Source organism: Cotesia typhae, unplaced genomic scaffold (assembly GCF_013202065.1).
Source record: "Cotesia typhae breed Kobodo isofemale line unplaced genomic scaffold, CoteBio_Ctyphae contig_48, whole genome shotgun sequence".
NCBI classification, from domain to species: domain Eukaryota; kingdom Metazoa; phylum Arthropoda; class Insecta; order Hymenoptera; family Braconidae; genus Cotesia; species Cotesia typhae.
The window spans coordinates 3,063,407-3,080,931 of NW_027423756.1; positions in this window are offsets into that span (position 1 = coordinate 3,063,407).

Consider the following 17,525-nt stretch of genomic DNA (forward strand, 5'->3'; position numbering starts at 1 on the left):
TGTCTAATGTCTAATTTTAAGACAAAAAAAATAAGACAGAAAAAATAAGACAAAGAAATAAGACAAAGAAATAAGACAAAAAAAAATAAGATAAAAAAACTAAGGTGACAAATAGCTAAATTGTATTGATTGTACTTGAGCTTAAATCGATCAGCAGGAAAAAATTAAAATGTAAAACCTAATTTTTTAGTAATTTTCAAGTTTTTAACCGAAATTATTGTGTAATATTTTTTGAGCTTGTCTGAGCCAAAAATATTTCGAGATTATTTTGTAGAGAATATGTTTTTCTATATCTACCAGCAAAAAGTTAAGCCTAATAAAAAAAGTGTAAAAATATAAAATTTATATTTTTATAAATTTCAAGTATTTGACCGGAATTATTTTAAGTCAACTATTTTTTTTTTATCTACTGTTGTCTACCACACAAGTATTAAAATCCGCTTCTAAAACTTTGCTCCTCTTTCGTCTAGCCTAAATCTGTACGCGGAGACTTTTGCTAAAAATTATCTGAAATTTCATGAAACATTTGTAAATATTTCACATTATCCTGTACTTGTGATTTTTATTCTATAGTTTTGTCGTTGATGTCAGATTGTATTGTTCAAGCCCAAGTGTTTTGATGCCAACCTCACTTTTATTTTGACATTTTATGCTTAAAATATAGTATAGTATTTAAGCGCTTGAACTTGCTCGCGATCGTCATTTCGCTTGTGATTATTAATTTAAATTTGCTCTATTTTTAAGTTTAATTGTTGGCCCCAACTTCCAGGCCCTAGTTATTAGCATCATCAAAGTAAACATATAGTATTTATGACTTATTTTTAGTAGTTCTAATAATAAATTTAATTTAAATATTTAAATTAAAATAATTATCATACACCCAATGTACTGTTTAGTGTTCAGAAAAAAATAAATCTAGAAAAAGACAGGACTCTCACTAATATATATGGGTAAACTTGAGGCTGTCTAAGAAAAACTGACTATTTTTTTCTCAAAAAATATGATAAAACATTGTTTAAAATATTGATATAATGATGCTATGAAAACAACAGTTCTTAACTCTAGCATTAAGAAATTTCTCATACCGGTTTTCAATTTCCCGTTTGATTTAGGTAAATAAAATCTTTGTTGAGCTTTAGAATTTTGTAACTCATACATTGACTGTCATAGAAGTATAGCAAAATTTCATTTTTTTAAACAATGAAATTTAACGTTCTACAAAATAGGGCTCTTATAATTTATAATTTGAAAGAACAAATAATAGTCGATTTTTTTTATATAGCCTACATAGTAATCCTACTGAAACGCGATCTGGTGTCTAAGATTTCTTTTATTTCAAGAAATTATTTTCTTGGTTTAAGATAATATAGTTTTGACCTAAGACATTAGAATTCTCTGCCAGAGGTATAAATCTCTTGAACTAAAAATCTAGAATTCGAGATAAGAAATTCTTAAAGTGAGACAATTGGTTGTCTTTAAAACAAAGAATTTGGACCAAGCTAATTTTTCTGTTACTGCATTAGTATTAAAACAATATTTTACGATCTAGAAACTGAACGTGAATTTTGACTGGTGCATATTTCGTATTATTACACATAGGTTAATTTGGATTCATTTAGACCTACATAGTATGTACATTACTTTACTTTTCCCATTCTAAAAATACTAAATCGGAATGTTTAGAATACAAACATGAAAAAAACAATCAATTCACATTATGTCTTATATCTGTAAGTATAAATGATGGGTTCAAATTAGGGAGCAGATAGTATGATACACATTCATACCTGAATTCATATATGGTATTTATTTTTATTACCTCCAAAGTAAATAAAACACTGCAATGAAACACATAATTTCTGTTTTGAAACGAAGACTAAACAAGTTTAAAAATCAAGATTGTTATAAGTTCAAAAATAAGCTTCATCTATTAAAATTATATTTCTAGGTCTCACTTGATGAAAAGTGTTTTCTCATGATAATGAGTATAATATACATAAAAATCAATTGAATATCTATTATATACATATTATTTTTGTTCAGATTCTCCAAATAATATGTATTCTAGGGTGGGTCAAAAAAATCGAATAATTTATTTTTGACTTTATACTCTGAAAAATAGGTTCGTAGACACCTAAAAAGAATTCTCTCCAAGTATAAGCTCTTAATTATAACGGGAAGGTCCTCCGCTTTGCGGGTTTCTAATTTTTTCGAATAATCAGATAAAAAAATTTATATCTCGCTTCCAACTGCTTGGAAAAATATTCCGTGGCATAGATTTTGTGAGAAATTGAATGCTTTACAAAAAAGGTCTCTTATGACTTTTTCAAAAACTCAACCGATTAAAAGATATTCATAGTTGAAGTTTGGCTATTTTAAGGAAAATATTCGTTTTTATTATGAATTTTATAAGTCGATGAAAAAAATTATTTCGGATTGCGGAACTCATGATTTTGTAGGAAATTTACTGCTCTACAAAAATGGTCTCTTATGATTTTTTGATTAAGTGAAGCCGTTACGAGATATTCATCGTCAAACATTAACGAATATCAATATTTCCAGTTTTTGATCAATAATTCGATAAATTTTAATTTAAACTATGAGTTTCAGGAAAATTTACATAAATTTGAGTTTCGATCGATAAAGAAATGTTATAAACAATTTTTTTAATATTGTTTTCAGTCTTGAGCTTGTTTGATTGCATTAAAACAAGAAATTAGAGCATTTTTTCGACATATAGTCAATGATTAGTTTAATTTGAAGTGAATGACATATTTCTTTGTCAAATTTAATATGAAAAGTATTGAATCAAGTAAGAAACAACCAGTATTTAACTTTTTTATAGATACATTTTTTATTGAATTATCAATTGCAATATAATTGTCTATATTTTTAACATAACAGTACGCTATTACTATAAATAATTTCTTTTATTACAATTTGGGAATGTTTTTGATGTTCTTTGACAACTTGCAATAAGTACTGGAATTGTTCTTCATTTTTGTCAAGCATTGATTATATTCACTGACTAATGCAACAGCTCGCTCTGCTGAATCATTGACAACTTTTAGTTGTTGAAAGTATTCTTTATTTTCGAGATAACTCTCATTAGTAGGCCATAATTCAACATCGACATCAAGAAAGTCATACGGTAGATCGAAGATTTTGAAAAGATTTAATGACTTTTTAGACACAAAGTCACTCAGAGTTCTCTGCGCCAATGAATTCAAATCTTTTTTAGCAATTACAAATCTTTTAGCTTTAGAATCTGTACCTTCACGAGTATTAACAGCTTCAACAATACTTTTTTTCCTTCTAATGGAACGCCATCGTCAAACAGTGATAAAATGGCAAGTTCATCGCTCAAATACCATAAGTGCGAAATCATTTTTTCACACGTAGCTGAAGAAATCAAAGGATTGATATGTTTGTACTCCAATAAATTTTTCATAAACTGCAAGTCATGATAAGCAGCAGTTGTTGCAGAAGTTGATGAAAACCAAGCTTTTAAATACAATGTGACTATAAAAATACAGAAATGACGAAGACCATGCAATTCTTTCTGAGAGAGTTTGAATTCATCTCTGAATAGATACATTTTCAAACTATAAATGGCCTTAGCCATCCATCTAGCATGATGAACAGTACCAGGACGTTTGAAAGAAATCTTTTCTTGAGGCATTTCTCCAAGGAAAATCAATGATAATTCCAATAATTCTTTATCTAACTTATTATAACATTTCTTTATCGATCGAAACTCAAATTTATGTAAATTTTCCTGAAACTCATAGTTTAAATTAAAATTTATCGAATTATTGATCAAAAACTGGAAATATTGATATTCGTTAATGTTTGACGATGAATATCTCGTAACGGCTTCACTTAATCAAAAAATCATAAGAGACCATTTTTGTAGAGCAGTAAATTTCCTACAAAATCATGAGTTCCGCAATCCGAAATAATTTTTTTCATCGACTTATAAAATTCATAATAAAAACGAATATTTTCCTTAAAATAGCCAAACTTCAACTATGAATATCTTTTAATCGGTTGAGTTTTTGAAAAAGTCATAAGAGACCTTTTTTGTAAAGCATTCAATTTCTCACAAAATCTATGCCACGGAATATTTTTCCAAGCAGTTGGAAGCGAGATATAAATTTTTTTATCTGATTATTCGAAAAAAATAGAAACCCGCAAAGCGGAGGACCTTCCCGTTATAATTAAGAGCTTATACTTGGAGAGAATTCTTTTTAGGTGTCTACGAACCTATTTTTCAGAGTATAAAATCAAAAATAAATTATTCGATTTTTTTGACCCACCCTAATGTATTCGGACTATTGCTACCTGAAAAGGTCGAAAAATTAATTCCAACAATGCGCGAAGTTGGTAAATAATTTGCTAATCAAAGCGTCGATGTTATTCTTATTGATGTGTTTATCTGTGATAAGGGTATATGAACAAATTCGACTAATTATTGTTGCAAATTTCTTCTGAATTTTAATGAAAGGTGTCAAAATAACGACCCAGTCACTATATACTGGCGTTCTTTTTATTTAAAGACCTCTGACTTTAACTTTATGAAAAGTTTTGATCGTTTCAAATCAAAATTACGAATTAGTAAACAATATCTCAACGATTCCATATTGATCCATATTGATTTTTTCATAAATAAAAATCTATTTTTTAATATTCATTATAGCACAATAAGTTATTTCCATGTTCGATCACTTGTGAAAGAATACATTTTTTTAAAGTAGGATAAAATTACTTGTTAGCAATGCGTTCAATTACTTTTATAATAAGAAATTTTCTGTGAATTTAAATTAAAAAAGGAAATTTTAATTCGTGACTTCTAGATGTCAACTCAACTCAAAGCATCCAATTTTCATCAAGATCATTGTTTTGGAATTTTTTCGTTAAGATTTTGAGATCATTTGAACTAAAACGTTATAAATTTCGTTACACTTTAATAGTCAATTAAAATATCATTTATTAGGTCTATATCAATTATAATTTGAGTTAACGGATAAATTAAGTACTGAAAGTTAAAAAATATTTTCGATTTTGATCCAAAAATAATTATGTCTTATTATATTTAACTTTTTTAACGGAAGTTACATTTTGTCATAATTCATCGCTGATAACTTTTATTCATAAGTATATTAAAGTCTCATTTAATCCACAGTCCTTAATGTTATACGAACCCGTGAAGTGAAAATTTCTACAGGAAATTCCAGTATTAAAACATTTTAACGAGGCTTTAAAATTCTATTTAACTTTCCGCTAGAAAAATTGACAGTGTGTGTGTGTGTGTGTGTGTGTGTGTGTGTGTGTGTGTGTGTGTGTAAACCTCTCATAACTTTTGAACGGCTTCACCGATTCTATCGCGGTTGACGCCAATTGAAAGGGCTTGACTGAACTTAGATTTTGAATATGGTTTGGACCGATTCGGACCGGTAGATTTTCAGAAATCTCAAAAAAACTACGGAAAAAAATGTTTTCAAATGTGGTTTTTTTTTAATAACTTTTACACGGCTTGACCGATCAATTCCAAAAACTAATCGGCTCTTAACATTAAAAAACCACGTCGATCGCCACCAAGCCGGTCAAAATCGGTTGATTCGTTCGTGAGTTATTGTTGACGAAAAAAATCGACGAAAAGTGTTTTTTTCGGATTACACCAAAATTTCCGGTCTAATCAATTTGTGTTTGAAAGTATATCATAGAATTTGAAAAACTGCGTCGAATGCTGCAAACCGCGTGAAAGTCGATTTATTCATTCAAAAGTAATTGCAGTTTAAAAATTTGAAAACTAGTGTTTTATTAAGCTTCTATCCGACTTTTGAATTCGAAAAGCTCAAAAGCTGACCCGTGTAAAAAAAATCATCTTAAAATTATCGTTTGTTTAAGATTTTTAACGTGACACAAACAAAGACTATTTTAAGACTCTTTTAAGTTGCCAAAGAAAATTTCGAGAGCAAATTTTCAAAAATTTGGTTCTTGAATTTGTTATGAAAATTGATTATTAGACGATTTTACGACTTCCTAACCTCAGCATTTTGAGTACGCTCTTTTTAAATTTAATTTGAAATCGTGGAAAAATTATTATCGGACAATTTTAAGATTTTTTTCCGATGCTCCATTTCAATATTCCGGGGCTTTGTCGCTGTTAGCTCATCTTAAAATAGTCTCTAAATTTTTTTAAGACTTCTTTAAGATCATTTTGAGACTATTTAAAGGCGTTTTAAAGCCGGTGAGGGTAGCCGAGTGGTCTAAGGCGCATGGTCTATAGAGCACTCGGACTGGCTCACCGGCCAGGCGTGGGTTCGAATCCCAAGCTGGTCTTAAAAACGATCTTGGTTGATATTCGACCCTTGCCGCGTAGATTAAGATTTTCACAACCCAAAAAGTCCCCAACGTACCACTCCTAACAGTTAAAAGTCAGCTATATGGCCACAGCAGTTAAAACCGACACTAAATAACAATTAATTAAAAAAAAAAAAAAAAAGACGTTCTAAAATAATTTTCTGGAACTGTCGCTGTACTATAATTTTAAAATAGTCTGAAATTTTTTGAATGATTTTATCAAAGCTCTTTTAAGATTTTTTTAAGAATATTTAAAAATTTTTTTAAGACTATTTTAAGATTTTTTTAAGACTATTTTAAGATCATTTCAAGAATATTTCAAGATGCTCCGTTTTAATATTACGGAGGTCTGCGGCTGTGAGCTCATCTTAAAATAATCTTAAAAAAATCATCAAAAAATTCTCAGACTATTTGAAGATGATATCACAGCGACATCTCCGGAAAATTATAATACACAGAAAAAAAAATGTTCTTGAATCACGTATATATTTTTGAAGAGCTCAATACTCTTGATTTGAGTAGAAAAATTCTTGATTTAAGGAAATTTTCCTTGATTTGAGGAAATTTCACTTAATTCAAGAATTTTTCGTCTTGATTCAAGACAATTACCCTGTTCAAAATTATATTCTTGGTTCAAGAATTTTTCTCTTGAATCAAGTTAATTTTTTTTTCTGTGTAGAGCGTCTTAAAAAAGTCTGGAAAGGATCTTAAAATAGTCTTGAAAAAATCTTAAAATAGTCTTTAAAAATCTTAAAATAGTCTTTAAAAAATCATTAAAAAAAATTTATTATCTTTTTTAAGATGAGCTTTCAGCGACAGAGCTCCGGAACATTAAAACCGATCGTCTTAAAAAAGTCTTAAAATTGTCCGATAATAATTTTTCAACGATTTCAAATTCAATTAAAGAGCGCACTCAAAAATGTTGCGATTAGGAAATCGTAAAATCGTCTAAAAAATGTCTAAAAATTAATTTTCATAAGAAATTCAAGAATCAAAATTTTAAAAATTTGCTCTTGAAATTTTTTTTTTGGCATCTTAAAAGAGTATTAAAATAGTCTTGGTTTGTGTCACATTTAAGATTTTGAAAAAACGACAATTTTTTTTTTACACGGGTAGAACAGCTAACTAATTGAGCTCAAAGAGCTCAATATAACACACAAATTATATTTTCGAGCTCGAAGACCTCAAAAACGTTATAAGTGCAGTTTTAAGCGATTAAATATGGAATTAGCGGGAAGTTGCAGGGATGGCCTTCGGGGTCAACCGATTTCCTAATTTTTTTCATCCAAAATGAAATTTTTTGTTTGAACGATGTTGTACCACAGAAAAAATATTTATGAAAATATCCATTTAAACATGCATCAGAATATGTAAGCCAATATATAAGAAATTTATATGTCACATAACATATTCAACTTCTATTGTTTTATATATATTAGATACATCCGTTCATTTATAAAAAAAAAAAAAAACTTTGAAATTTTCCGGAAAACGTAAAGAGCTGGAATAGCTCAACTAAGCTTGTCATAAAAAACTGCTCACACTTTTTTTGGCAAAAAAAATATTGACTAGATAAATTGGCATGTAAAATTTTTGTATTTTCGCTTTCATAGTTTTATGCATGTTCTCATATACATTTTTTCTGTTTTAGTTTTAAGATTAGCTATTAACGAAAATGGGAAATTTCTTCAAGCATGAGAATGAAAACTCTATAAATCATAAATCGGTTATAGGAATTTTTAATGAGTTCTTACACTGTAAAAAATCCGGAGTGAATCGGGAGTGAATTTCACTCCCATTTCACTCCCATCACTCGGAGTTTCGGAGTGAAGTAATGAATCACTCCGCGTAGGTAGTGAATCCGGACTTTTTGTTCGCAGAGTGATTCCGGAGTGATTCCGGATTTCACTCCGAAAAACATCCGCGTTCGGAGTTTTTTAAAAAAATAAAATAAGGATGAATTTTCGTTCTACAAAAAAATCTCAAAATTAATTTACTATAAATGATTTATTATAAATCAACAAATAATAATAATAATAATAATAATAATAATAATAATAATAATAATAATAATAATAATAATAATAATAATAATAATAATAATAATAAGCGATGCTTGCTACGTGGCCTCCAAGCGGCGCATCGCGGGAAACGCAGACCATAACATCAGGTCTGTAGGCGAACGACGTAGCCCGTGCAGTGGGCCAACTACCCACTGCATGGAAATAACTGAGTTACCACAAGATATCAACTCAGAAGTGCTCCCCACAACCGGTCCTTTTCGGATGAGGACCATTCATCAGGTGGGAGGAGCACGCCGGACCCGATGAATGATGACGACCCTGGCGCCTTAAGGACTTACTTTAAGTGGACGGAGGAACTGAGAGTCGATCTCTTGGTGTGCTACCAACGTAGCGAGCCGGGGGTGAGCGGCTATATGGCCCGGATGCACACTCTTTGGAGTGATATGCATCCGGAGCTAGCGCATTTTACGCCCAAACACCTGCGTAATTATGCCGCTCATCTTCGGCGAAATAGAAGATCGCTTGTCCCGGACAGAAGGCAGTCTAATAGACTTTCCTTTCCGGTGCAACTACACCAAGAGCGACGCCGTTCCTCCTTGGACAACAACAATCCCTTTGTAGGACGGCAAGTAAGTATATCTAAAAAGATAACTTACTCCCAACAACAGCTTGACGCGGTAAACGAAGATCTCCGTGCAAACATCCTGGAGGATTCCACCCTGCTCACTGTGAGCTAGGTTGTGTATGGTGCAGCGGTTTCGGCTTTTCCGAGAGAGAGACAATGTCTCTCGATCGAGGCAAGGTTGAAACAGCGCATCTCACAACTTGGCTTGAAAATTGACATGTCCCGGAAACAGGTCTCCCGCATTCAGTGTGTGATTGAGTACGACACAACTCAAACACCATACACGCCCCGAATTCGGCGCATTGCTGCTGAACTTCGGTGGCGTCATCACACACTGAACAAGAGTACTCTTCATGTCATCAAGGAAGAGTCTCTTAATAAATTGCGGGCTCTAGTGGCTGCTAAAAAGTCATTAGAGAAAAGGCTGAAGCGGTTGGTCGACAACTCGTTGTTTCGATCCAGCCCTTCACGGTTTCTGACACCAAAGACCGATGTTACCGGGAATTATCCAACACCTGAGCGGGTGGAAGCTTTTTGGACTGAGTTGTATGGAGATCAACCAAACGTGAACGCCAACACTCCAGCTCTGCACGACTTCAAAGTATTCTGTCGGGAACACCGTCGACAGAATGCTGATGAAGAGAGCCCTGCAGTCAGTGTGGATGAAGTTCGTTCAGCTCTAAATGGCAGCAAAAATTGGGCTGCCCCGGGACCAGACGGCATTAATGTCTTTTGGTGGAAGAAGTTTACTTCTACCCACCTCCATCTGGCCCGCATATTTACATCATACATTAGAGCTGACGATCCGATTCCGGACTGGCTTGTAGAAGGGCGAACCGTACTGATACCTAAAAAAGGTGACTTGTCTGACCCTAAGAATTTCAGGCCTATCACCTGCTTGAATGCGGTTTATAAAATTTTTACAAAAATTTTAAATAACCGTATCTTGCAGCAGATAGAGCCTGTATGGCAACAGATATATGAACAACGTGGCAGTAAAAGAGGCCTGTCAGGTTGCAAGGAGAACCTGATCGTGGATCGATGCGTCTTACAAGATGCGATCTACTATCAACGCAACCTGTCAATGGCTTGGATTGACTATCGCAAGGCATTTGACTCAACTCCACATGAGTTGATTTTATATCTACTCAAATGCCTGGGAGTCAATCCCGAAATAGTGGAATGTATTCGGCGTACAATGCAGCTCTGGCGAACGCGATTTCACATTGGAAGTGGAAACGCATTGCACGTAACCGGAGTTGTAGAGTACAAACGAGGGGTCTTCCAAGGCGATTCCTTGAGCCCTCTGCTGTTTTGCATTTCACTGCTGCCTATATCTGTTGTTCTCCGTAAAACTCATGGGTACTCTGTGGGGCCTCCGGGTGATCGAAACTATTCGATTACCCATCTGCTTTACATGGATGATCTGAAGTTGTATAGCGCTGATAAAGATCATCTACAAGCGGCCCTCAACATCGTAGCAGAGTACACACGAGATGTCGGAATGTCTTTTGGGTTGGACAAGTGTGCGGTCGTACATCTGGCGAGGGGTAAGTGCTCTGATACTGGTGATGATGTCGAATTAGTGGATGGGAGCGTCTTAAGCCAATTAGACGCCGGGGAGTTGTATAGATATCTAGGAATGGAAGAGCACCGCATGCATGCGGTCTCTGAAGTCCGAACAACTCTCCAGAGCGAGTATGTTAGGAGACTCCGGAAAATTTGGTCCTCCGAACTTTCCGGCAAAAACAAAGTCTCAGCTACTAACATGCTCGCTGTCCCAGTCTTACTATACTCTTTCGGTGTCCTGAAATGGACCCGAAAGGATTTACGAGATCTCGACATCAAAACCCGTAAGATCATTAATATGAATCGGAGCATGCACCCCAATTCATCAGTCGCCAGATTATACCTCTCCCGGTCCATCGGTGGGAGAGGTTTGCAGAGTTTGGAGCGGCTTCACGACCGTTTGGTCCTGGGTTTAACTCACGAAGTTGTCAATTTCACTGCAGACGAGGATGACTTTCTTATGCAAATTGTACATAAACATGAAAATGCGCATAAGGGGTCATTCTTGTATAAGGCAGCAATATATGCGGCAAGAACCCTTGGTCTTGGAGAAATAAACGCTCTTATGGAACTCCGAAAGGAGGAATTTAAGAGCGTCATCAGGAACGCCGAGGAAAAACTACTCCTTGGCGAACTGATGGACAAGTCCATGCACAGCGTGTTCTTTAAACACGTGCGTGATCATGGCTTGTCCATCCAGCTGACGTTTTCCTTCTTAAAGTCAGCGGGCCTGATGTCCGAGACTGAAGGGTTCATATTTGCCTGCCAAGATGGTGTCATTAACACTCTTGAGTACCGTAGCAAGGTGCTCCAGGTGCAGCTTCCGGACACGTCCTGTAGGAGGTGTAGACAACATCCGGAGACGCTTATGCACCTTTTGTCGGCATGTCCAGTGCTGGCGAGAGGTGCATATATCCAGCGTCACAATGCTGCCCTGAGAGTACTGTACTACTATCTTCGTCATTGCTACGGTATTGACGTGACACCAGTGCTGCCTTATTTGCCAGGAGATATTCCCCAGGTTGTTGAGAATGACGTTGCAAAATTTATTGGAACATGCCATTTGCAACAACCCGGCGGATAGATCACAACAAACCTGATATTGTGCTCTTCGACAAGGCCACTCGTGACATTTATGTCATTGAGTTCTCGGCCCCGGCTGAATACAACATCTCAGCCAAAGAAGAGCACAAAAGACAAATACATCAGGATCTCCTGTTTGAAATTGGCAAACTTTACCCAGGTTACCGTGTCAAGCTTGTCGTCCTGATTGTTGGCGTCCTAGGAGGGATGAAGCAGTCTTTTGTATCCTCACTTGCCAAAGTTCCAGCTTGCTCATCAAAAGCTGAGTTCTTGGCAGTTAGGATGCAGAAGGCTGTTTTACTTGGTTCTCTCCGTCTCTTAAGGGAAATGACTTTGGCCTGCTGTGATCACTAACCGCCTTGTTGTGCGGAGTGGTCCAGCAGTAACGGACGGAGCTCAGGCTGGGCCCTCGGAGAATCGGACTCCGGGGATAACCCCCCTGAGCATTTAATAACAAAATAATAATAATAATAATAATAATAATAATAATAATAATAATAATGTGGTGGTGGACATGAACTGAAAATTAAAATTATTTTTTTTTGTGTTCTAATTAATATTAGAAATGACTTTTTATTTAATATCAATATCAATTTGATTTTAAAACTTATTATCGAGATATTTAATTAAATTACTTGAGATAGTTGAAGATACAATTTTATAGTAATATAACCCATGATAAAAGTTAATATATTGGTGAAAACTTTAATAATTTATGCCGTATTTATAATAATAAAAGGAACACAGAAAAGAAAAATTTCTCGACTGGAGATCAAAATTCTTGGCTTAAGAAAATTTTCGGGATCCTGAGGGAAGACCGAAGTTGTGTTGGCCGAAGTAAAAACTTTTCTTGAAAATATATACATACTATGTCTTTAAAATTTTTTTAAATTTTATATTCAAATATATTACAGTAAAAGCTTATTTAATTTTTGTTGAAAATTATTCCTTGATATTATTTGAAAATATTCACTTGAGATCATTCGTAAAGATTAAAAAAAAAATTAAGTCACAGATTAATTCCTTTCATTGCTTTCTTTTTGACAAAATGTCAATATTTTGACAAAGTATTAAATGCTTGTATAGATCTATCATTTAAATTTCATTTATACTTTTGAATAACAATTTCTAACATTTATGAACACTTGGATTAAATTTTATGCATGTATTTTTGTGTTATACTGTAACTACTTTTATGAATACGTTGAACATACATGTTGAGATGTTCCTTACTGTTTAACAAAAAGCCTTGCAAATTTGAAAAAGGATCATTATATGAGAAAGATGAGTCTCGAGAGGATTCCTTTAGTGCTGAGTCATAAGATCACCTAGTGAGACCGACGCCGACAGGGAGCACGAATTGGAATCTCTAGAGAGATGCTTCCTGTCCCTTGATACATCACTAATACATAGGAATAAACCATTTAAAGAATCTGTGGATATGCTGTGAGTAAACCAAAGATTTCGTTAACTTATCATGTCAATAAATGAAAGCAAACTGATCGAAATATTATAGATTCGTTGAAAGTTTGCTTATAATGTATATTTTACGTTAAAACCAATTAAATACGGTTATTCATTATTTACAAATAGAGGAAAAAATAAAATAAATCATTACAAAATGGTTGACATATGTAGTTAGAATATGAGAAAAGTAAAAATTCTCAGAAAAAATTTTTTATATGCAAATATGGTAATAATGTAATAATCAACCAATTTTTTATTGTATAAATTATATTTTTTAATCTTCCCAAGTGTACATAATGCTAATTATTCACTGATAAAAATAAGTTTTGAAAAAATTAGAAAAATTGTAGGGTATTTCATCCTTCGTGATCTATAGCATATTTGACATAAATATTTGATTGATATTAAAACTTTTTCTGATTATTGTTATACGAACGGTTCTAATAATGAACTGTTCCCATATCATTAACCATTAATAGAGACATCTTGGAAAAATAGTCAGGACAGCGATGTAAGATCTCAAAACGTGATCTGATGAGAATTCGATCTCCGAAAATCGGGGTGACACTGAAAATTTCCTAATTTTTGGAATTTTGATTTTTTTAATTGCCCTTATTTCTGGATTTATGCATTTGACATTGCTTATCTAGATGATATCGGTTACTATTTTGCGTAATAATAACATAAGTTGAGTCAATTTATGCCAATATTTTTCACATATTTATTTTTGTACTAGCAGCCTTCCCCGGCTTTGCACGAATATTTAACAAAAATTTGAAAATTTTATAGAGCCTCTGTCACTCGGGGATAGTGTACACTGCAAAAAATTTCCAATTAATTTTACTATGTGTGGATAGTAACACCGAACTATAAGAAAACTGATACAAAATTTACAAGTTCCCATAATAAACGGTATGCGTAGACGACACGATTGTTTAACAAACAAACAAACAATAAAATCTTTCCTCCATACAATATTAGTAAAGATTAAAGAAAATTTATATTTTTGTTTACTTTTCTACACTTATAAATTGATTGACAAAGTTACTACCTTCCTAAGATTACTAAACAAATTTCCAAATAGTTTATCTGTTCCTTTAATTTTTTTGAGTTAAAAATGTGACAAGTATAACTTTTATTTATTTAAACTGATATAATTCAAACATAATTTAATTGAAAAAAAAGTTTTTCTTGAAGGGCTTACAGCTATAAATGCTATAAATTTCATTTTTGAGATTTTTCGGTCCGACAGCCTTAAATCTTTAAAGTTTTCAATCTGAAACTACACAGAAAAAAAAATTAACTTGAATCAAGAGAAAAATGTTTGAACCAAAGAAATGATTTTGATGAGTTTCATTGTCTTGGATCTAGATGAAAAAATCTTGAATCAAGTAAAATTTACTTCAAATAAGAAAAATTTCTTAGTTTAAGAATTTTTCTACTCAAATCAAGAAGATGAAATTCTTCAAAATTAATTACTTGATTCAAATAAATTTTTTTTTCTGTGGAAAATAGTAAAAGATATCAATAAATCTAAAGATATATTTATGACTGCAAATTAATGAATTTTCCTATTTTCAAAAAATTCTTATCCCATTAAATTCATAGAGTATTGTTGGAATAATCTCAAAGTTGAAGCTTCAAAAATTGGAAAATAATATGATTTTTTTTATTCATGAATTATGACATTTAAAAGTTAAGAATACTTGCCGAAATGAGTTCTTATTTAATTCTTTAATATTTAATACAAAATATCGAGTAAGCTTCTTTTTTTATCATTTTTAATTCATCTTTATTTTTATATGGAAGAAAAAATTAATTGCTTCACTCTTTTTCTATACATTTTTTTTCTTCTCAAGAACATATAGCTTTCTTTGAAAAAAAATGACATGCCTCGTCATCGATTTAGTTCTATGAATAACTAATAACCTTTTCGATTTTAGAAACATATTTCTGTGTGAGTTGAAATATGCTTAAAAGGAGAACATCTAAGAAATATACTGAAGGCTGTGTCACCGTGATGCCCATTTTCAATTACTTGGAGGTCAAACTATATGACTCTGGACAAAATGTAACTTTTTACAAACGTCAAAAAAAAACGTGCCGTTGACGAGCGTTAGTGTGTCATGTTTTTAAAAATCTTGTCTACTTGGAACCAGGTTAAGGTCAAAAAAATTTCCTTTCATAGTTTAAAGGATAATTACCATTTAGCGCCCTTCAACTAAGGATAAACTCGTTGACAGTTCTAAAACTGCAAAATGTTGCTCATCGCTTCTACAAGGGTCCTAACCCCTGCTGATACTTGACCTACTTTGTAACTGGACGAGCTAATTACTTTAGTATACGCATCAAGCTTTTTTGTGTAAATATAACCGATACATTTATTTTAATTATTTTAATCCTGACAGGATAAAAGCATAGAATAATTCTATTTTTCATTGTATAATAACATTATTGAAATTACTATAATATCTTTATAAAAATATAAGAGCCTGCAAATTCATTGACATATTCAAATTTTTAGAAAAAATTAAACAATGAAGTGATCATAGCTTACTCATTAGGCGCAAAAAAGTTAAAAATTTTTATGCAACAACAATAATACAATTCATTTTTTATATTGAGAATTTTTTAATTTACAATTGCACAAGTCTAGTAGACCCATGCCTTGTCTACAAATTAAAAAAAAAAATGATTTCCATTGATTGTGAGATTTAGAGACTTAAATAAACAGTTAAATCAACGGATACGAAATAGTAATAGCAAATATAAAAGAGTATATAGCTATCTAGTTTAATGCCTTTACAAAGTTTTAAACTTTTTGACATATAAAGCAACGTGTATCAAGATTAATGGATTTTTGTATTGTTAAAATTTGTTCAGGTCATTTTGATTTTACTTCAAGATGAGATTATTCATCGCTTAAAGTATACACTTAAATATCTATTATATGTGAACAGAAATTGCGATCAATTCACTTCTTAAACATGGTCATAATCACGAATCGAATTTTAAAATGTATTGGAACATATATCTTTGTAGTACACGGTATTTACATTGAAAAAAGTTTCTATTACATTGCTTATTCAATTCAAATTTCATGACAATTGTTTTGTTTTTTTTTTTTTTAATAAGAACCCCTTTCATAATTTGATTTGTTTTTGGTTTCTAGTCTTAGCTTCGTAAATAAATGCCAGAAACATGAAATGTTTTGTTCTTCATAAATTCATACAAGGTTGTGACAAAAAACCATGTATTAAAAAGTACACAAAGAAAATAATTTTAGCCGTCTTACCGTAACGATTCTAATATTTTACAACTCATTGGGACTTATTCTCATCACAACCTTTCGAGAAGCGGCTATTTGAGGTATTTATTGTTAATTTGACAGTTTAAATCTAAAGTGACTGTAAAAATGAGAGAAAAGTTCAATACCCAATACCAACTGTGGGCGGGTAACAATCAGTTCACCCTTAGGGATTTCTATCATCTTAGACATGGTAAAATGTTCAGTACAAGGTATACATATACATCTGAAATAATATAAATATTATCATTCAAACTTATCTCATACCATTATTTGTAAGTAGTTGTTTTCGATCTAAGACACAAATATGAAGACAATATTCTCATGATGTTATCTTAAATGCTTAATTAAAAGTAAATAATAGATTAATAACTTAATAAAGTGTTGTAGCAATACACATACAGCAAAAAAAGAAAATAGGTTAGCCTAGGATTAACTTCATTGTTTTTTTTTTTTTTCAATTCAATCAAGGAGTGAAAATATTTATAATAATGATGACAAAGATGACCAAGATGAACATAATTATATAATTTTTATTATTTTATATCGAGCGATACCGTTTACTAAATATATACACTGATAAAAGGATTTCTTTGTATTTAAGAAATCATTTCTTAGTATTTAAAAAATATTTCTTAAATACTGAGAAATATTTTTTTAATACTAAGAAATGATGTTTGAGAAATGATTTCTTAAATACAAAGAAATCTTCTTAAATACTAAGAAATCCTTCTATCAGTGTATGAAAAAAATTACTATTTGTTGCAATTTATCCTTTGAAGGAAAATATAATTGTTGTTATTACTAGAAAAATTCGATATTTGTTTGTTACTGGCAAGTATTTTTGACCATCAACGTAGACGAAAATTCGATTCGCACAGCTATAAATCAGGCATGTTTCGGCTGGAACTGGCAACAGTGGCCGTGGTAATGTCAAAAGCAGCAGTAGTAACCCCATCGCTACTGTAAGCTAATTCTTAACCCTTTCCCAATAAGCGGCAACTCGGCTACTACTGTTATACGCTAGCCTATTCTTCTGTTATGCTAAAAAGATGTTCCGCTTGATTATAGTCTTTATTATTTA